The 23,342-nt window shown below is 35.3% G+C and overlaps 1 protein-coding gene and 1 long non-coding RNA gene across 4 annotated transcripts in view; one reads left to right on the forward strand and one right to left on the reverse strand.

The window, feature by feature from the left end:
• The window catches only part of LOC118764001, a 33,379-nt gene extending 24,173 nt beyond the window's left edge, over nt 1–9,206 (reverse strand). Inside the window, exon 1 of the long non-coding RNA XR_004999776.1 lies at nt 9,120–9,206. This is a non-coding gene — a long non-coding RNA (uncharacterized LOC118764001). The remainder of the gene's footprint in view (nt 1–9,119) is intronic.
• The window catches only part of LOC115212942 (protein-tyrosine sulfotransferase 1), a 570,511-nt gene that overhangs the window by 441,719 nt on the left and 105,450 nt on the right, over nt 1–23,342 (forward strand). For all 3 annotated transcript variants that reach the window (XM_029781786.2, XM_029781787.2, XM_036504171.1), the window contains one exon: nt 7,202–7,252. The gene's annotated coding sequence lies outside the window, so the exon portion shown is untranslated. The remainder of the gene's footprint in view (nt 1–7,201; nt 7,253–23,342) is intronic.

The following is a 23,342-nucleotide window of genomic DNA, read 5'->3' on the forward strand; positions in this document are numbered from 1 at the left end:
CTTGAACAAACTTAGACTGCATGATGTCATGTCAGTGAAGTTGGTAGATGAAAACTGTGTGGAAGCCTGTCACTTGTGTGCCTTTCTGTGTTTGTCTCATAACCTATCAGTGAGATATAGTGATCACTAAGTTAAGTGCCTGGCTTTAAATACTGGGGTTGGTATCATTATCATCATCATCATCATCATCTTCATCACTTAACATCTATTATCCATGCTGGCATGGATTGGGTGGTTTGACCAGTTGGCGAGCTAGGGAGCTGCACAAGACTCCAGCTTGATTTGGCATGGTTTCTATGGCTGGATGCCCCTTCCTAACACCAACCACTGTACTTGAGTGTGCTGGATGCTTTCTTGTGTCACCATACAGGTGCTTTTATGTGACACCGCATGAGATAATATTGATAATATTGATTAAAATTCTTTCAAGACAGTGTCCCTGCATGATTGGAGGCCAATGACTAGAACAAGGGGAAGTGTTTAAAAACTCTACCTGCAAAGATCTGAAATTTTATTATGGGCAAAATTTCACCCATGAACGAGGATATGCCCATCACTACTCTCTAGGAAACAGTCCTGCTTTCTTGTTATATTGAAATCAAAGAACACAACCTGCTTAAAGTACATAAAATCATTGAAGAAAGTATAATAAAGCTGTTGGATTTTTTGGGTTTTTTTTTGATGAGAGAGTGAATTCTCTGAGAGTAGATAGTGTAGTTGCTATTTTGTTGTGCAGTGACTTGTGTTCCTCAAAAATTCTGAGAGCTCTGCCAGTTTAATGCAAGTTCCTGGTAGGACTGTTTATGAGAGAGGTGGGGGGGGGGTCAAAACAATAGACCAAAATAGCATAGCCCGCCTTTTCCCAGAAGTTAAAAAAATATATATATATAGGTTTGCAAAGTGCCAACACGCCTTTCTAGATAAAAGCAAAGATATAGGAGCATTAATAACAATTAAAAACCAACAAAGCCTGAGCGAAAAGGCGACATAGTTGAGAACAATGAAGAAAAGTTCTCAATAGCTCATTCTTCATAGGGAGGAAAGAGCTTAACTAAGTAATCAACAAGAGCACTTGTGTTGACCTACCACAACTTTTCACATTATTACCCTGTCTCGTCGGCTGTTTATGTTGACAATGTTGCATATCAAAGCATCTAAAGTAGAAGTAGGGTTCCCTTATCAACTGATTACTTTGTCTTTCTGTAAAATGAACTTCTTTCCAGGATGCTCGATTCCAAATGCTGAAGCAGTGGAAGACAGTGGATCACATTGTACCAATACAATATTCCATATTTTAGTTTATTGATCTCTGAAGGGATGAAATGTAAAACCAACCTCCAAATTTATCCAATTCTCTATTGCTTCTTCTAAATTCACTACTTGCCTGTCATAATATTAATGGTCTTTAATGTAAGAAATGAGAAATATTAAAACCATAAGCTACCTCATTTTCATTAATGTCTATCGAATATACCACAACCTTGTGTATTCTTATTTTATGTTTTGGCATCTATTTATCCTCCATACTTTAGATTAGATGGTTCAACAAATGTTGACATTGCTATCCATATTATTGAAATTAGTTTTTTTAGCACCAAGTACGGTGCTGAAATAGTAGAATTGATCATGTATTACTGTTGACTATTGTTTAACCCCTGCTTTGAGCAAGCAGGACTATAATCAAAAGCTTTCCCTATCCCCTTTTTTATTTAGACTACATTATTCAATGTAACTATTTTTTAAGACAGTAGGAAAAGATTTGAAGGGCATTTGACTGCTATTTGTACCAGGTCAAACAACTAAGTAGAGAGTCCTTATTAATATATTAGTAACATCTTAAACTATCGAATCATGGATCATAAATCTAAGTCTATGGCAGACTTCTGTTGTGACTATTAGTGTGATACATTATTTCTACTTATGTAGAGTTAGATCTCCTAGCTGTAAGGGGTTACATCCTCTAATTTTAAGGAGGTTGGGTCACCTAGGTGTAGGGTTTGATCTCCAGCTACAAGGAGGTTGGGCACCCCAGCAGCAAAGTTGAGATTTATCTGCTTTATTAATGATCTAACAACAGTATTCTTCTGTTGCTTCTTCAAAGACTTCTTGATCCTGTCAGTCAGCCTTTTTTTTGTTCTTCTGTCGACCACCCCTGTTCCTTAATTATCTTCCAACCTCACCGCTTTTTGACCATCTGCCAACGGTCCCTTTTCTTGATCCTCAGTCAGTCATTTCTTTCTTAGATCCTTTGTCAACCACTCCATCCCTTGATTCTCTGTCACCCATCCCTTCCCTTCATCATCTGACAACCACCCCTTCCAGTTCTAGTCTTGCATTGACACTGATTATCAACATGTCCAAACATGTAACATAACTAGGAAAAATGATTGGCAACTTATTTTCTGAGTTGCTTAAAAAAACAACAATTCTAGACACATTATATATTTTCATTACATGCCAAGACTTGCTAATGGCTTAATTTAGTATTTGCCCCTAAACTGCCATGTTAGAATTTAAAATGTTTTCCAATTATGTTACACTGTAACAAGCTTGTAAAGGAGGATCTGATGGATTTAGGAAATCCTAGTATTCAGTCGGCACTTATGTTATTGTCCTTAGAACAATGAGAGGCAAAGTAAGATTTTAAGCCAGGATGTCAAAATATGACAAATCACTATTGCTGGCAACCCTTGCTGGCGGAAGCCACATACTGAGCATAGCTTAACAATGACTGGCCCTTCTCTTTAGGACTAAAAAGTAATTCATTCTCCAACTATTGCTGATACTCTACAAAGCTCAAATGAGCTCCCTAATGGTGCAATGCTCCCACTTAGGCAGTGCTGCTGCTACACAATCCAACTTCCTGGAGCACATCAAGATAAGAGCCGCTCAACTGGGCCTTCTCTTAATATGTTCCACTTACATAGACACACTTTAGCCTCTAGCCTACAGCTGCATGTCTCCTCTCTCTCTCTCTCTCTCTCTCTCTCTCTCTCTCTCTCTTCTCTCTCTCTCTCTCTCTCTCTCTCGCTCTCTCGCTCGCTACTAATGGCTTCTATCCCTTGAAGCTGGCTAATCTCATATCTCTTCCTTTTATTCCACTTACCCACTCTCAACTCACTCCACCACCACCCATCATTTTTGTTGTGTCCTTCTCCCAACACACCTCAGAGCCCCACAGTAAACATTATGTCCATCACCAGGTTATTGGTTTTCTAGAATGTTTTCCCTGCTGATGTCTTTCCTACATGTTTTGACCTGCAACTGTTTAAACAAAATCTTAACAACATCAAACCCATTAGTGTCAGAAAGCATGCAAAAGGCATGGGCACTGCCCTTTCCTACAGACTCAGCAAGTAAAAAATAGGAAATCATTACCAAGCATTTAATCTGGTGCTTTACCATTCCATCTCACTATTAGAAATAAATAGATCAATAAAAATATGGCAAACATGTATTGCTGCTCATGCTGACAACTTCTAATGTAGCACTGATATTTATTTATTTTAATAATACAGTATCAAACTGTTTATTTCATTGTTTCTAGAACAAATTTCTGTAATAAAATGTAAAATTAATGTTTATAAGTCTTAACATATAATTGTATCGGTCTTGTAGATAAATTGTAGTGCTACGTATTTTTACATTTTTCTTCTTCGGCTTCTTATTTAGTCAATAATTATTTACACCACCACCCACCTTCTCACATACTTTGTAAACACAGCATTCATAGATAATACAAATAACACTGAAGGCCATTATTGGTCACACAAGATTGCTTAAGAGTCTATTAACTCTCTGAATATGACCGTGGAGCCCAAAAGGTCAGCATTAACTTTGTTGGTAAACCTTATGGATTAAAGGTGTCTCATCAGATACCTTTTGAAATAACCAATCACACATCTGAGAAATTGTAATGATTGCGTAGTCTCAGCAACAAACTGAAATAAATAGAGAATTATCTCTTGTGAAAGAGCAGAGCGCATATCAGTCGTAGGGCTTCACATGAATATTCCATCTACTTAACCCCTTAGCAACTTTGATATATAATCTTGCCATGCAATTTAGATACTACACCAGGGATTACTGGATTAGTTATAGTTAGATAATATCTAGCTGGAATCAGTAAAAGTTATATTTGCTAATACAACCACAAGTTGATAGATTAGGAAAGAAACTTGGATATCTGCAGAGATTTTCATCAGAAGTAATAAATATATCTCTAATACCTGTTATCAAAATGCAATTATCTGAGCTAATGATACTTACAGCTCAATATTGTTGTAATTTATAATGTCGTCAATTTTCTTAAATCAGAATTAATTGGATTTGTTTTTCTTAATCATTCCATGCCATATAGCATATTCCTGTCCATCATATTCTATGGTGGTTTATTTAGATGATGTTTGTTACATGCTATAGAAAAGACAGTTACTAGTCCCTTATTCAAATCTTCTCCACTTTTTGAAGAAGTAGTCACTCCCAGGATTCTCTTATAGCTCAGTACAGCCAATTCTGAGAGTGAAAGAAATCAACTCCCAGTATTTGACTGCTACTTCATTTATCAATCTGAGGAATGCAATGCAAAGATGACTTCAGCAAGATTTGAACTCAGAATGCAAAGAGCCAGAACAATTACTGCAAGTTATTTATACAATGCTCTAATGATTCTGCCAATCAACTACCATAATCAGTCACAGACTCAGTCAAATCCAAAAGTGGTGATTTTTTCTTTGTATGTCAGTAAAAAGGCCAGGCTGTGCAGCAAACAGCAGGTGGATTACATACATCATTCAACTAAGCATAGATTAAATTCTAAAGTTTCCTTCCTGTGTTATAAGTCTCCTTAATGCACTCCAACATTTATGGAAACTGTTCCTCCTATTCATCAGATCAGTTTTCAAAAGGTCATTCAATTTCTAATCAAAATCATCATCATCCTTAACAACAAGAAATTACTATCAGCAGGAGTGTCAACATTTTTTTCAAATACCATTTACATTATTGCTTCCTTTATCACCATCAGCAGTAACAATAAGATCACTGTCATCTTTTCTATTCGCCTGTTATTACTATGTTGTTTGTTTTTATCATAGATTAAACAACTTTATCGCAGTTACAACTGAAACCATAGTAACAACAGAAATGTGGAAGTTTTGGCGATGACTTTACTTTCTGTCACCAACCGCAATATTAGCAGATTGAAAAATTAATTCTTAATTGTTGTAGTTGCATAATTTTTAAGTTACATAAATAAGTCTCAGCTTGATATATGTTCAAATTATTTTGAAGTTGGCATCAGCCTTGTAGAAATATCACAGATCCTTCAGTTTTAATATGTCTCAGCTATTGGAACACATGAATGTGTAATGTTAACATATTAGAAAATAACAGGGTTTTTTTTAAACCAAGTCATATAAAGATAAGTATGTTAATAATCTAACACATTAAACATCATTATTCTTTTCTTGTTATTCTTCTTTTTTGTTACATGTTTCAGTCATTTGACTGTGGCCATGCTGGAGCACCACGTTAAAGGGTTTTAGCCAAAGAAATCGACCCCAGGACTTATTTGCTGTAAGCCTAGTACTTATTCTATTGGTCTCTTTTGCCAAACTGCTAAGTTACAGCGATGTAAGCACACCAGTGTCAATTGTCAAGCAATGGTGGGGTTACAAACACAGACAAACATACATAAATATATATATATGTACACAACAGGCTTCTTTCAGTTGCCATCTACCAAACCCACTGATAAGGCTTTGGTTGGTCTGAGGCTATAGTAAAAGACACATGCCCAAGGTGCCATACAGTGGCACTGAACCCAGAACCATGTGGTTGGATTATACGCTTCTTACCAGACAGCCATGCCTGCAGCCTACTATAATTATATTATATTTATCATCATTTTGAGATCAAAGCATGGATGTGTGGCTATGGGCTGTACAGGTTGTCTCTAGCGCAACATCTCATCATGTGTTGCAGGCTTTTGTTATCTCCTTTATGAGGATCAGCCTTTTGAGATCAGAATTCCCTACTTCTAGCCATGTCTCCATCAGCCATCCTCTTCCATAGGTTCTTTCATCTTGGATATTTGTCACTTGTTTATTCAATTGTCATCCATTACTTATGTAATAAATCCAGACCAGCTCTTGTACACTATATCAGATTTATTTTTATACCCAGCATTTCTCTCAGTTCATTTGTGCTTCAACATACATGCAAACTAGCATTACATATCCAGCAGAACATACCTTATTTCTTTTCAGCCTTCACACACCTTCCATATTCAGTACCCATATTTCAGTTTCATGCAGCATCACCTTTCATACACAAGCATCATACAATCTACCCCTCATTCAGAGAGTGAATCCTTATGTTAGCAACAGAGGTATTAATCTCTTGAACTCAAGCTAGTATACTTTTCAGAACAGTCATTTCCACTATTAATTAGATTACTTATATGTCTTCTATCATAGCCCTCGCCAACCAAAACCTTGTGAATGGATGTAGTAGATGGAATCAGAAATAATCCTGTTATGTGTGGGTGTGGGTGTTTATCGCCTTATCTTGACATTATGTGGTAGTTGTGGGTGTCACCTTCATACAACCAGTATCATTCGTTTCCAATATTGTACAGCAATGTCTGGTCATTTCTAATATTTCCAATGTCAGGTCAAGTAAGGAAATACTACCTCGCTTGGAAACAAGTGAGGTTTGGTGACAGGAAGGGCATCCGGCTGTAAAAAATCTGCCTCAGTAAACTCTGCTTGACCCACGCAGGCATGGAAAAATGGACATTAAAATGATGAAGTTGAAACTAGGGAGCCCTCCAAGTATCTGAAATGATTCATTTCATGGATGCTCTTACTACTAACAGCTCATGTGTATATCTGCTACATCATCATCATCATAATTGTTGTTGTCATCAGTCTTGCTACCTATATTGTTCAAGCAGCTTTTCACTATAGCTTTTACCCTACTTATTGAATTCATATTTTATTTTTAGGCTTTCACTATTGATACAAATCTCCATATTGATATTATTTTTTCATATTCCTTTAGGAAATCACCTCAGAAAAATATTCACATGTATATACATTTTATCTATCTCAATCTTTCAGAAAATGTCTTTTATTTTTTCCTGTTTCCCCGTCACTAATCTTAATGCATTTTTTTTCTCTTTGTTCTTGGTGTATAGATATATCTCTGGATTATATTTGCTACCAAGTCACCCGCTATGAATAACCAGGTAACTAAAAGCCATTTCAATTATTGGAATATTTGCCAGTCTATAGATTTCTTTTTTTATTTTTATGTCATGTAAGATATTATCATCATCATCATTATCAGTTAACATCCATTTTCATGCTGGCATGGGTTGAACAGTATGACAAGATCCAGCAAGCTGCAAGTCTGTGTCAAGCTCCACTGTCAGCCTTAGCATTGTTTCTATGGCCAGATGCTCTTCCTAATGCTTGCCATTTTACAATATGTACTGGGTGCTTTTTCTCATGCTACTAGCACTTGTAAGGTCACCAAGTGACTTGCAAGACAGGAAAAAAGCAGGAAAAGGACAAAGTAAAATCCCCTCAACTAAGTATTTGAGAAGAAGGAGGTGATTTTATGCTGGGTGTTGAGAGGCAAAAGTATACTAAAAGAACAAGTGTAGGTGTCTACCTATGGAGAATATACATGATTAGTCTACATTTTATAAGGGTGGGTGAGATTAGCTGGAAAGTAAGATGGTAGTGCTGGAGTACCAGAGAAAATCCTGAAGGTACAAGAAGAGTAGCACAAGAGAGGATACAGACAGTGAATCAGGATGGGGAATATCTAAAAATCATTAACAAGCAAGTATGATCTTGTAATATACTTTTGCTAACTGTTTTAGATGCCTATGTACTCACAAGTGGATATAGATATGTTTTCAGTCCTCCTTCCTTTAACCCAGCAGAACATTGGGGCTGAAGAGAGGGTGGCACCAGCAGCAGTGAGCTGGTACTCATTTTTAGCTGAAGCAACATAAAATGAAGTACTTTGTTCAAGGATTTGAACTCATCACCTTATGATTGTGTGGCCAACAATCCAACTACTTTGACCATTTTGCATGTGTGTGTGTGTGTATGAAAAAATCAAGTTATATAGCCCTACATTACTTGAAGTTTCATGAAATAAAGTTACAACCTGCACCCCAGGTGTCCAGTGTCTGAGTAGAAACAAATAAAAATGGCTTCAAAATGAGAATAATTGAAGGCTTCAATCAGTCAGTTGAGGTCATTGTTGGAATTGACAGTACCATATATTTGGCAGAAATCAGTATGATTGATCACTTCTTGGTAGATACTTCTGGTCGCAAGCTGCACATAAATAATTTACACTCATTTCTGAATGTTACTCCTTATGACAATGTATCATGGGAGATATGCTAAAGGGGTTTTCTATTCTGTAAAACATTCCAGAAGTATTAAATTTATAGAAGAGGTATACTTTACATTCGTGACATTCATACTTTCACAGGAACCTTGGCATTTTGTCAGTAAAGTCTACTCATGGAATTTGTATTCTAATCAGTTCAATCAACTATTTTATTACATTATATGGTTATTTATTTTTTACAAAATTTAAATGAAACTAAATAAAAATTTCTGTTCAAGTTTTATATTGCCAAGTTAAAATGTTCTACAAATTTAATATATTTTCTACTATTCAATATATTTTAATTAAACTATTTTTAAATAGTTTAATTAAACTGTTTTAAAAATTAGAAAGTTAAGTAAAGTATTTTTTTTATAGAGGTATTCTTAAAGCTTTAATTTAAAAAGATGTGATTTATTAAAGTTTACCACAAATTGTCTTTGTTTTATGTATTTTATATCAATTCTTTTAATACTAGCAAGAAGCTGATAGATTTTTTTTCTTTTTACCTCACCATGTATTTTACAAAACAAATATTTTATACCAAGCAGTTCTTGCTTTTCATCAGTCACTCTTTTGTGAAATGTGACTGCTTCGCTAAATGACTAATTATCTTGTAGATATATAAATAGAACAGTAGAAAAAACAGTTTTGATTAAAAATTTTTTAAATAAACTAGCATAAAAGATGCAGTGAAATACCTGGAAAGTGATCTGTAGAGTAATTGACAATAAAGTTATTCAATAAGCAACAGATCAATAGTTCAGATCACATCGGTGGTCTGGTTTACATTTTCTGTTTCAAATGTGAATACCTTAGCAGTTATTTCTTTCATTCATATGCAAATATTAGTTTTCTTTCAATATTGACTTTAGCTTGATACTTGTAGAGTAGGTCAGGCTTACTAGAAATTATAAGCCCTTTTCCAATATTTTTTATTTATTTTTAGTTTATGTAAAACATAAATCAAACTTGTTTCTAGAAAATTAGGGCATAATTTTTACCGTCATCGTTTTTTCTATTCTAATTTAGTGTATTGGATATATGTCTGGTATATCCCTCTGCCACACAGCATCATTTTATTAGTGAAATACAAAGTTCTTAGATCTGGTAAATAATTTTTTGATGTGCTATTCCATCAGACTATATTCAGGCATTCTAAATCATAATAGAAACAATTCCATTCTTTCCTGACTGATTCTCAACTTGAATGTTTTTGTAGATCAAGAAAATAAAAGATTGCATCCCTCTTGGCTGACTAGACCCTGGTTGGGTTCAATAATTTTTCCTTCTCCCCATATCAAAAATACCAACTAAAGCTTAACTTTTAACCTTGGTTTACTCTGGAATGTGCTGCTGCTGCTACAGCTCATCACAACTGCTATTTCCTTCTCTACCACCAAAATGGATATGACACTATTGTAGCAGCCTTCTGCTCTACTTGTAACCAATGCTAGAAAGCGCATTAAGGCACACCAAGACAGGCTATACTGAATATGTTTAAAAGCAACTTGATCTAGAAAGGTTTGGTTCAACTTAATGATGGGGAGTAGTTGTTAAAATAATGACCCATGAGAAATATATTCTTAAAGGGCACACCAAGGCTGGATGTTCTGAATCTATTAAAAAATAACTTGATCAAGAAAGGTTTGGTTCAAGTGAGTTATGGGGAGTAGATGTTAAAATGATACTATTCTCACAATGGGCTTGAAGTAATCTTATCTTCAGTAAAAGCTAAGTTACTTGCTCAAGAACCTTGCATCAAACTCCACTCTGACCATTTTCTGCTTCCAACTCTCCAACTTAAATTAACTGCTTTGTTTCTGAATTTGGAGAGTCAATCAAGGAGATTTCCAAACTTATAAATGATCTTAATCTGTGTAAAGCTAGATTGGTCCTGATCAAATCTAAGTTATTGTGTTGAAAACCTATCCCATGAGGTACTTCCACTTCTAGCTAGGTTTTACAACTGTTGTCTCAAGAAAAACTGCTCACCTAGTTCATGAGAGAAATCTGTAGTTTGCCCAGTTTACAAGTTCTCCTTTCCTCTAACCCTTTACCTAATAGCGACCTGTGTGCCCTTGCTTAGAGTAATTTCAAGTCAAAGAAAAGTTAATTTTCATTTAGATTTAGTATTTGGATTCAACAACCATATTAAATTCTTAAGTGTTATGCCAAAAGAATTAAAAAGCTGAGTATATCATCTGCAATTTAGTGATTGTCTATTAAGTAAAAACGATAAATTACTTTGATATTCATCAAACTACATAATCTCTATGAACTGTTTAAAGCCAAGAAAATTTTAAGCCTTGACAAGTGCTGTAGGTTTTAATACAAATTTATTGCTAATATGAAATCATAATATTCACATGTTTAACTCTTTTAGTGTCAACCTACCTGAGACTGTCCCTGATTGTACGAAAGAAAAAAAAAGCCATGTTTTAAGGTGTTTAGCTCTAAACCGCAAGCCATAATTTTATGTAAGAATCTTTTGTCGTGTTCCAAACATCAGTTTAATAATGGAAGTTATTTTTGATCATTTTTAAAATAAATTTTTTAAAAAATCATTGTACTTCAATTGGCATTTTGTCACAAAGGGGTTAAGGTATCAACCTCTGCTATATAATTATGACTTTGCACTGCATCACTGAACTTCCTCTGCTCTATTTACTGAACAGCAGATCAGTTAAAATGAAGAGAAAATGCATAAAATGTGGGCCAACTATTAATGAACAAAGGCAGACATTTTGCTATATCAAAATAAGTCTTATAATGAAGAAGTAAAACTTTGAAAAGGCATCAACATCACACAAACCGATTTCTTTCTTCTATAAATTTAAAGCTGTATGTCTAAGTAAGAAATGTATACATCAGTATTTTGAATAAATACTGCAAAAGCTACTGAGAGAGGAAGCTACTTAAGGTAATAGAAACCTAAAACACACAGGACATTGTTTGTGGGAGAATCTAAGGTATGTGCGTTATTTGTAGTGGCAGCTCATTAATTTCTGTTATGGTTAGTTCTGAAAATTCATGGATAAAATTAGTATGAAAATCTACTGAAGAAAACTTAGGTTATGACAAACCACTTTATTAGCTTAAAATTATTTTTAATAAATTAGTATAACACATCCCACTCATTGTTACAATAACAACATTAATGATAGTAATAGATGGTGATGGTAATCAATCATATTAATATGCCAATTTGAATTTTGTACATACCTGACACGTGTGTCATGCTTAAGAGAAAGAAATTGTTGAAATGAATTTTGTTGCTTAAATAAGAATTTTTAACCACATCTCTTGTAATTTCTGGAAGAGATTACCCTGACCAATAAAGGCACAAGCTTTTGCCCAAATGTTCTCCAATCAACAGACACATGATTAGAGTAGTTCCATTCACCCTAACCATTTTTTTGCCAGTCAGTCACCTTTTGGCACATTTGCTGAAGAAGAGCACTTCACTCTCTCCCCTCACTTCCTTTCCCAAGTGGAACTTATAAAAGTCGATGAGAAATGTAATTATAATAAATTGAATTAATCTTTTGCAGTTGTTAGCTGTTAGGGTGGTTGACTAAACAAGCAGAAAATGTGTAAGATTATGAAATCCCTCTAGTCCATTCTTATCAAACACTATTCATCATTCCCTAGTGTTGGAACCATGAGGAAATGTATCCAATACACTCTGTAAAGTGGTTGGCATTTGGAAGAGCATCCAGCTGTAGAAACCAACCAAATAACTCCCTGTGGTATCCATCTTTACATTCTGAGTTCAAATTCTGCTGAGGTCAACTTTGCTTTTCATCCTTCTGGGGTTGATGAAATAAACACCAGTTAACCCATATATGCCCATAAAAAAATGAAGTCTTAAAATTTCACTGTATCTAGATTAAACATTATGGTAAGCTTTCACAATCTGAAAGAGAAGGACCGGATGTAGCTATGGGTGTTGACTACCTACTAAACATTTTAGTATTTTAGTATGGTCAGTCAGATGCTTCCTTGCGAGTTCATGTCCAAACAATTAGGAGCAGGTTTATAGTTGAAAGTATTATTATCATGACATCAACACTGACAGTGATGATGTAGGTCACATGTTATATAAAAAAAAAGTGGGTGCAAAAAGGGGCACATTTTATTTATTAAATATTGTCAAGGAAGAGAAATAAAAATAAGTCATTGTGTGAAACTTGTAGCAGTAGTGCTTTTTCTTCAAGTATGGTAGTAGGGAGTGAGTAAAGACAGAATAAATGGAAGGTAAAAAAGATATACCAGAGTGGGGTGATAAACAGGAACTAAGTGTGACTATCAAGCAGTAGTCCTTTGAAAAGAACTGTGTGTGAGGTATGTGTGTATGTTAGTTGTAGGTAGTCAAACAGGTGTAAAAATGTGTGTGGTATGCATGGAGTGAAAGATATAAATGAAGTGAAATCTGTATGAAATGTATTTGTTGAGTGGGGATATATGTAGGGAAAGCAGGTGGTGTGAGGTATGTAAATGTATTTATTTATATGCAGAAAAGTAAACTATAATGTGTAACTTTACTTCCAAGTTAGTCTCCACTTCAGAGACAGCAGTGACAAAACAGTTGAGAGTAAGAGACTACTAATTTGGTATGATTGGGGTGGAATGAGGTGAATTAAGACTTTCAGTCAAGGTGGAAAGATTAGAGGAGTTTCATTTTTAATATTTACTCAGTTATAAGGTGGCAAGCTGGCAGAAACTTTAGCACACCAGATGAAAAGCTTATCGGTATTTCATCTGTCTTTATGTCATGAGAGTTCGAATTCCGCCGAGGTTGACTTTGCCTTTCATCCTTTCAGGGTCAATAAATTAAGTACTAGTTGTGTACTGTGGTCAATCTAATTGACTGGCCCCTTCCCCAAAAATTTTGGGCCTTGTGTAGAAAAGAATAAAATAAGTACCAGTTAAACACTCGGGTCGATGTAATCAACTTACCTCTACTCCTGGAATTGCTGACCTTGTGCCAAAATTTGAAACCAGTATTTACTTAGTTCTATCTCGAAACAAATATTTCAAGAATACCTACTTTCAAATAAATTCCCTTGAAATGGGATGTAATAAATTCCAAATTTAAAATCAGTAAAACAAAATATGTTTAATATTTATGCATCCAGAAAGTTTTTTTGTTTTTGAAGAATGGTCAACTATGTCAGATCTATTGATAACACTGTTCTACTTTTGGGTAACTTAAATGAATGGAAAATTTTGAAGGTGAATGCAAAAAAAAAGTGTGAGGATATGGTGGATCTTTTCGATTTGAACGGCAGTTTTTTCTAGCGATGTCATATGAAATTGTCACCCATAATTATGACCCTAGTATCGATCTATTGCATTTCAATCTGTTTTAGGGTTAGGGTTGGCTAGGGGTGGGGGGAAGGGTATCTTTTTTTCTTCACAAATGTAAATAAACCCAATCTGTTTCTTAAACGAGGGACATATTCATACGGCACAGAATGTTTTCACCTAAAATAGACGTCTGTGATTGGTTTAAATTGCAGAAATTGAAGAAAAAAACAACAAATATCTTACAAACTATAGAATTTTCTCAATAAAGCCAAGAGAAGATGTTTTATAAACACATTCTACCAGTATACGAAGTTTAAAATTTTTTAGTTACCTAGAAATTATGTTAAAAACTGCCGTCCAAACCGAAAAGATCCGATATGGTTTATCCATTATTTTTAGCAAACCTGAATTGATGATTACTTCAGGAACATATGATCAAGACTATTTTACAGTAATTGATAATCAAACTGTCAAAAGGGTAAATCTGTTTTGCTATCTTGGAAGTATTATTACAAATAATTGTGATGCATAAGAAAGATAAAAAGGATTGCATTAGCAAAATCTGTTTTCTCTTTAAATTGCATTTGTTAAAAATCCTCCAATAAATAAAAAGGCCAAATCGAAATTGCTGCACACTGATATTTCCAGCGACAACGTCTGGATCTGAATGTGGAATTTTTAAGAAAGAAATAGCTGATAGAAAAAAGATAAATTTTCCAGGTTTGGTGGTATAGAAAAAATGCTAAGAATTACCTTGATAGAAAAAAGACATAAGTATGTTGGATGTTTTTTGTAATTTAGTGAAGTATTGTAAAACAACTGGATTGGCAAAAACTTAGGTATTTGGGGCATATCAAGTGATAAAGGTCTGCAAAAATTGTTGGTAGCTGAAGAAACCTCTGAAAAACAGCAAAGAGGAATACATTAAAAAAAAAAAAATGTTTAATAGTTATTTCAAATTTTTGCCACAAGGGAGGGGATGATGAGTCAATTACCTCAACCCCAGGGTTCAATTAGTACTTATTTTATTGATCCTGAAAGGATGAATGGCGAAGTCGACCTCAGTGGAATTTGAACTCAGAACATAGCGACTAAGCATTCTGTCCAGCGTGCTAATAATTCTGCCTGCTTGCCGTCTTCATAAACTGTTTAATAATGTGGTAGAAATAACAGGATTGGAAACAGAGAGAAGAATTGGTGAATGAACCACTCACACTCCAGAAATTGGCTACTGTTGAGGATGATCTTTATCACAATTTTTTATCATTTTAATTTTAAAACTATCAGAAACTTCCATGATGTTTATGATAATAATAATGTTGTTTTTTTAATTGAGGAAGAACTACATTAGAGCAATATGTTTATAATTTAGTTGTACTCTATTTTCTTCTCAGTTTCATATCTGTTGTCATTTAATTTGATTATTGTAAATTTAATATTAATTATCACATACAGTAGCTGTGAGAGTAAGGTATTGAATTATTGAAGATGTGGTTATGTTTGTCAGCCTTAGTTTAATAACTTGTCATGATGCATTGTATCTGTGAACAAGACAGTTCCCACTCGGCTAAATCATCTAAGCTGGTGTTGCATGGCTGTGTTATAAATGCTCAAAAGTAAGAAGTGTTTGTAAAATAAAAATAATGAATGATGCATTGGTTTTCAGTGCTCATTTTAATTCCTCCACTAGGAAATCTTACTTGATGGGCATCTGCTTGATGCCATAAAATCAAGAAGGTTTACAGGTATCAGTCTGGCTAGTTGCTATGAGGAGTGAAAAATTTGACATTTTGTATTGAAATCCTACAATAGAAACTGGTCAAGTAATGGTAGGTGGAAGTGAGTAAAAAAAAAAGAGCAAATAGGTTAAATGTTAGAGACAGGAACTAGATGAGGATGTAATCACAGTGAACATGTGTGGCAGTGAAGGAAGAGGGTTGGGGGAGGGAGGGTGGTAGAAAAGAGACAAGCAGTTGCTGATGCAGATCCTCACCAGTTTCATTGGATTCCGGATGTTATCCATTCTTAATTCCATGGACACCAACGATAAGCACTTTCTCAATGAGCCAAAGAGGTCTATCAAAAGACAGAGCATTAAATCTTACTGCAACCATTGTATGATGCCATTTATGCAAAGTATACATTTCTGCTCGCCTTTGTCTGTTTGATAATAGCTAGAATTATTAACTGTAGAAAGAACAGCAAGTTGTAAAAAATAGTTGTTGCAGTGACATGAAATTGTACTAAATTATGCAATCATTGGTAGCAGAGGAAATAGAATAAGTGTCAAGTAATTTCCAAAATTGGTGACAATGGCAATTATTTATATGCAGAAATGACTTAGTTTAGTACCATGTGGGGAAATATCAAGTTTGACAAATAATTTTTCAAATATGTAGCTAACAGATTTTCTCCTCATACAAACAGAATTTGTGTAAGTGGCCATCTTCTATAAAGTTATTCTTATAATTTATTACTCAAGATAAGAAAGAAAGTTTCCTTATTAATGATAAACATTAATAAGAAATTTTTCTTGCAAATGATAAACAATTTTTCAACAATAAGCAATAGGATATTCTTTCTCATAAATATGGTGATAATATATTCAAAAACATCCTCTTTTACTTGTTTCAGTCATTTGACTGCAGCCATGCTGGAGCACCGCCTTTAGTCGAGCAAATCTTTGTAAGCCTAATACTTATTCTATCGGTCTCATTTGCCAAACCGCTAAGTTATGGGGATGTAAACACACCACCATCGGTCGTCAAGCGATGGTGGGGCTACAAACAGACACACACACACACATACATATATATATACGACAGGCTTCCTTCAGTTTCCGTCTACCAAATCCACTCACAAGGCTTTGGTTGGCCCGAGGCTATAGTAGAAGACACTTGCCCAGGGTGCCACGCAGTGGGAATGAACCCAGAACCATGTGGTTGGTAAGCAAGCTACTTACCACACATCCACTCCTGTGCCATAAAGTTTGTTTCCACAGTTATATAGAGACTTTTTCTTCATTATGATTTTGTCCAAACTTTTCCGCTCTTCAACTGGAATCAAGACATTGGCTTATATAAACTGTATTTCTGTTCTGAGAAAGAATCCAAAAACATTTTTAGAAATTTCAATAAATTCTGCCTAATTTAAGTTAGAATTCTCATAGTCTTGTTATAACTCATAGGATTTTTCTTTGTTTTGAACTTCAATTTTTTTTTTTAATCTAAAAATAAGTTAAGCTTGATTTTTAACTTTCTGCTATTAGCTTTTAATGTAAATTTTTTTTTTTTTCCTGGATACATTCACAAACTTCAATGCCTGGAATGGGAATTATCTTGTTTATCACAATAGTCAATAGACTCCTGCATGTCATTCCTAGCTACTAGTAATAGATATTGTATGAATAAAATTTAGCTCTTTGAAATATAGGTGAGCTTTCATCAAGATAGAAGGGTGCTATCACCACCAGCTGTGATTAACTGCTATAGAAAATATATTTTACAAAAATTATACAAAAATACCTGCAGTACAAAGGATTCAGTCAATCTCTGTAGCCAGCTATACAATTCTTTATTTCCTGCGAGACACGCTAGAATACACACTCTGTCATACTATACCTAACTTTACTTTATCTTTTGTCTTCAAATTCATTATTATATAATAATATTATCTTTATTATTATTATTATTAATATTATCATTATTATTATTATTATTATTATAATTATTAATAGGCGCAGTAGTGGCTGTGTGGTATGGAGCTTGCTTACCAACCACATGGTTCCGGGTCCAGTCCCACTGCGTGGCACCTTCGGCAAGTGTCTTCTACTGTAGCCTTGGACCGACCAACGCCTTGTGAGTGGATTTGGTAGAGGGAAACTGAAAGAAGCCCTGTGTTTGTCCCTCCCAACATCGCTTGACAACCGATGCTGGTGTGTTTACATCCCCGTAACTTAGCGGTTCGGCAAAAGAGACTGATAGAATAAGTCCTGGGATCGATTTGCTTGACTAAAGGCGGTGCTCCAGCATGGCCGCAGTCAAATGACTGAAACAAATAAAAGAAAAAGAATATTATCATTATTATTATTATTATTAATAATATTATCATTATTATTATTACAAAATAAATTGTTGTTATTACTATTATCATCATTACTACTACTTCAACTACTACTACTAGTCTAATTTTGTATGCAGTATTTACATCTTTTTATATATATATTTTTTTTATTTTTGTATTGTTTTTTTTTTGCCTCTTTGATGTTTTGTACCATTTGCATAATTATTATTAGTCTTTTCAGAAGTTTGAGCGCATTTCTTTATTTTATTGTTTTGGATATTGCCTGCTTAAATCTTCTGTAATAAACCGGCATAACTATATGATAGATATTACTGCTACACGCAGTGTGTATGTATGTATGTGTGTGTGTGTGTGCATGCATATGTGTGTTTGTATACAGCCACCCACACATTCATGCACGTATAATATATATATGCGTGTGTGTGTGAGAGTATGTGTGTATGTATGTATATATATATATCAAAGAATTATATGTGCACTTAATACCATATCTTCAAATTGTTCATGCAGAAAATATCATCATTGATTACAAAATATTGGAAGGTTCTCCAATGTTTTGTATGGGTATAAAGTACAAAAATGATTAAAATTTATATTACATTGTATGTGTATATGTACAAGTTTCTTACACACACACACACACACACACACATATATATCAAATAAAAGTGGTGTGAAGCCTGACATGTAACCAATGGGCTCAGTAGTGATTTCACATTCCACTTCAGTATCTGGTATTGTGCAACAAAGTACATCAACCACGGGATAGGTTTATATGTGGAATACAAGTAATAGAAATAATAATATACAGAAAACAAGTGTAGTGTTCAGTGCCTTAGGAAACATACACATGTTTCAACAAACTACCCTAATAATTACATGACAGTTGTAGAAACCCTAATAGAAAGTTGCAATTTATCTTATCAGTGTTCCACAATAGATACACTATATTCATTGTCGAACCTTGATGATATGAGTTGTAATTTTATATAATGCTCTTGCAACTGTTGTGTAATTATTACAATAATTTGATAAAACACGTGTATGCTATAAAGCTTTGATTATCATATTGTTTTTGCATGTTATTTTATATATGTGTGTGTACATAGAGTGTATGGGCATAATTTTGACAGAGAAATGACTAGATAAAATGATTAAGATAGTCAGTGTACAGTAGACTAGGCATGAAAAATACAACAGCAACATATGTTAGATTATGCTTCTCAACTGGCGCTGCCATATGAACAAAGGGACTGATTTTACAAAGACTTTTTGTAGATTACTTCAACAATGTATGATATTGACCTTATCTTTATGGTTGGTAACTTCAGTTTATACTATGTTGTGCATGAAGTCTATGGCTTTGGTTCCAAAATGAGAAGGGAACCATGTTGTTGGAATTCTGTGATGCAAATACCTTGGTTATCTGCAACAATAACTTTAAAAAAACCTGTAACAGGATGAGAGATTCCCACACTGGAGGGGTGCAGCTCACATCCTTTACATCAAATATTAATTGAAGAACGAGTCAAGATTTTCCGTTAACTTCATCAATATAAATATTTATTCTTTGATTCGCAATATAAACATTTCCTTCCTCTGGGCAAATCGGCAGTAGTCAAGTGGATTGAGTCTATCCTGTCCGTTCAAGCATAGCGGAGATGCACCACGAGGTTGCAGCTCGAGAGAGCTGATGCAGACACGTCTGTCTTGTTCAGCTGCTAGCGTCCAAGAGAGCGATGCAAGAGAATTTCACTGCTGCTAGCTTTCTGCGCCTGCGCATGAGGGAACTTCTGGCAGGCCTTCCGGAAGATTCCAACCCTGCGTATGAGTACTGCATGCTGGAGATTTCCAAGATGGCATCACTACAAACCTATCAAACACCTGGTCACCTGTCAGTCTGGAGGACACATAAGTCAGATTAACTAAATTCTCATCAGAAAACAGGATAGAAAAATAGCTGTCAATGCAATGTCCTTCTCCGGTGAAGAATGTATAGGGTAACATAGGTAAGTAGTTAGTAACTTCAGACTTGGAGTTGAGGACCTAGATACACAAACCAGTCTGGAAAGGAAAGACATGAAAGCTTAAAGATCCACTGAACTGTCAGAAATTTAGAGATGTACTTGTTGAAGCTGTTGATTAAAAGGAGGAGGAAGAGATAGGCACATAACATACAGAACAACTGGACGTTTCTAAACTGACGTTGCATTTTAACCGCATTTTGAAACTCTCTGTAACAGTTCTAGATAAATTTCCTTTAGTCAGTGCTTAGTTTGGCTCACTTCATTATTTCTGAGTTTAATCTCAAAAGAACCGAAAATTGAGTTCTCAATCATTAAAGTGTGTATACACTTTTTGGGACACTCGGTATGTTTCAGTATATATATTTGTGTGTGTGTTCATACATTTCTGCATATATCTAAAGCTGTATGTGTGCCTGTATGAATATTTATGTGTGTATGTGTGTGTGTGTGTGCGTGCATATCTACACACATATGTATACAAATATATGCCTACACACATACATTTATTTAAAATACATGTCCATACATATATTTTGAAAGGTAAGTTTCCCTGAAGTAAAAACTACATTCACTGCATTCATTTATTGCTCTGTCCGTGTTATACAAATATTTCTACAGGCATATTTAAGATACAAGTAATGTGTTCTGACTTGGACAATGGAGCAAGTTCCATGTAAATGGTTGCTATTATAAATGATATCCATTTGCCAGTAATATAACATGGATTACAAACAAAAAAATTTAGATATATATATATAAATTGTCCATTAGTTTCCTCTACCACAAGTCTTTGGGTCATATTTTGTTATAGTCAATATAAACAACCTCATGTAATGGTCAAAATCTAATTGAGGCTAAACACTAAAGACCCGTGTTTTGGAATTTGGAAAATATACTGTTTAGATAGAAATATTACAGTTGTCATGTTTGATGTGAATACGTTTGGTAACAGAATTCAATCACAAGAATAATACTTTCCACGTCTGAATAACTGGAATAAATAACCAGAGGTGTTTCAGTGTGTGTGTGTATATGTACATACGTGTATGTGTGCTCATATGTGTGTGTATATATATATATATGTATAAATATATATATATTTATATATATATATATACATAGTGATATATGTACATGTACGAGGGGCGTTCAATAAGTAATGCCCCTGACCCACTTCCCATAGCAGTAGAGCAACGAAACTTGGCACAGTTATTAGTCTTTTTCTACATAGGAACCACCCAGAGTTACGCATTTCTACCATCGTTTGATGCAGCTCTGAAGACCGTTTTTGTAGAAGACCCCAGCTTGGTCCTCCAACCACGACGTGACTTCAGAAATCAAGGCTGCATCATCTGGGAAACGCTTTCCTTTCAAAAACAACTTCATGGCTGGGAAGAGGTGAAAATCAGAGGGTGCAAGATCAGGAGAGTAGGAGGGATGGGGGATGAGTTCATAGCTGCACGCCTGTGCTTCTGATCTGGCGACACGTGAGTTGTGAACCGGAGCGTTGTCCTGCAAGAGGAGGATGCCTTTGCTGATCTTGCCCCGCCTCTTGATTTTGATAGCTTCTCTTAATTTCCTCAAAAATGAAGCATAATAGGCTCCTGTAATTGTGGCACCCTTTGCCAGGAAATCTGTCATCAGTACTCCGTCCTGGTCCCAGATGACCTTGCCAGCAGAAGGCTGCACCCTTGCCTTCTTTGGAGGAGGTGAGTCACGGTGTGTCCACTGCATTGACTGGGCTTTGGTCTCTGGATCATAGTGATTGACCCAGGTTTCATCCTGTGTAATCAGTCTTTTGAAAAATTTTGACTCATCTTCTTGGCGCATCTCCAAATTCATCCTCGAGCAATCGACACGTTCTTGCTTCTGGAAAGATGTGAGCAACCTGGGAATCCATCTGGCAGACACCTTTTGCATATGCAAATGGTCATGAATGATAGTTTCCACAGACCCGGTACTAATCTTAACCTCATGGGCTATTTGGCGAATGGTTATGCGTCGATCTTCCAAAATGGCAGCCTCAACATGACGGACAGATGCCTCATCAATGGCAGAAGGGGGTGACCAGATCTGGGAGCTGTTTCCACAGAGTTCCGACCATGTTTGAATTCACGATGCCAGCGTTTTACAAGGTCATATGATGGGGCATCATCACCATAAGTTACTTTCATTTCATCAAAAGTCTCCCGTGGTGTGCATTCTTTCAAATACAAAAACCGGATCACTGCTCGACACTCAACAGGCTCCATTTCACACTTGACTCAGTTCAAACACTTGTAAATCAGAAACCACAATTAGTCCAGAGCTGTAATTTGCCACTTAATCTATAAAGATATAAATAATTGTACATGCAGATCGAATTTCAGCTAGATCGAATAACTGCAAGTGGGTCAGAAGCATTACTTATTGAACGCCCCTAGTATATTCTTTATTTGATGTATGTCTGTGTATGTACACGTATGTATATACAAGTGTTAGTTATGTTTGTATATATGTTTGTGTGTGTCTCCTGATGTCTGATGGGATGGATGCATCTTATGCAGCCTCAAAGCATTAGGTTATGTGGAGAGTTAAACCATTATTTTATATATATATTTTACTTCAGTTCTATATTTGAGAGATAAGGAATTATATACACTATTTACATTCGACGGATATTTCTCCTCATCTTAACCACTACATCATATGCCCGTGGGCATATGGCATAGTGGTTAAGAGCGTGGGCTACTAACCCCAAGATTCCGAGTTCAATTCCAAGCAGTGACCTGAATAATAATAATAATAATAATAATAACATTGAAGAATACCTCAGGAATGAGAACCCAGGTTCAAAATTTCCCCAAGACACCTGAAGAAGGCTGGAGGGTATATCAGCTGAAACGTTGTGTTAACAACAAGCAAGATGGGGACAAATATCTGTCAAATGTAAATAATGTAAATAATCTATTTTACTTGTTTCACTCATTAGACTGTAGCCACGTTAGGGTACCACCTCGAAGAATTAGTTTAGTCGAATGTATCGACCCCAGTACTTTGTCTCTTTTCAGCCTGGTACTTATCCTAACAGTCACTTTCACCAAACCACTCAGTTATGGGACCGTAAGCACATCAACACTGGTTGTCAAGCAGTCATGTGGCAGCAAACACAGACACAAAGGCTCACATACAAATATATACACACATACATACATATGACAGGCTTCTTTCAGTTTCCATCTGCCAAATCCACTCACAAGGCTTTGGTCAGCCCAAGGCTATATATAATAGAAGACACTTGCCCAAGGTGCCACGCAGTGGGACTGAATCCAAATGGTGAATACAATTATGATGGGTTGCCTTTGGTAAATTGAATCACATCATGAGCAGTAATTTGTCCACGTGTCTAAAAGAAATGGTCTTCAACCAGTGTGTGTTGCCTACCATTACATATGCATCAGAAACTTGGACGACAAACAAGAGCATTGAAAATAAATTAAGATCAACACAAAGAGACATGGA

Source organism: Octopus sinensis, linkage group LG6 (assembly GCF_006345805.1).
Source record: "Octopus sinensis linkage group LG6, ASM634580v1, whole genome shotgun sequence".
Classification (NCBI taxonomy): Eukaryota; Metazoa; Mollusca; class Cephalopoda; order Octopoda; family Octopodidae; genus Octopus; species Octopus sinensis.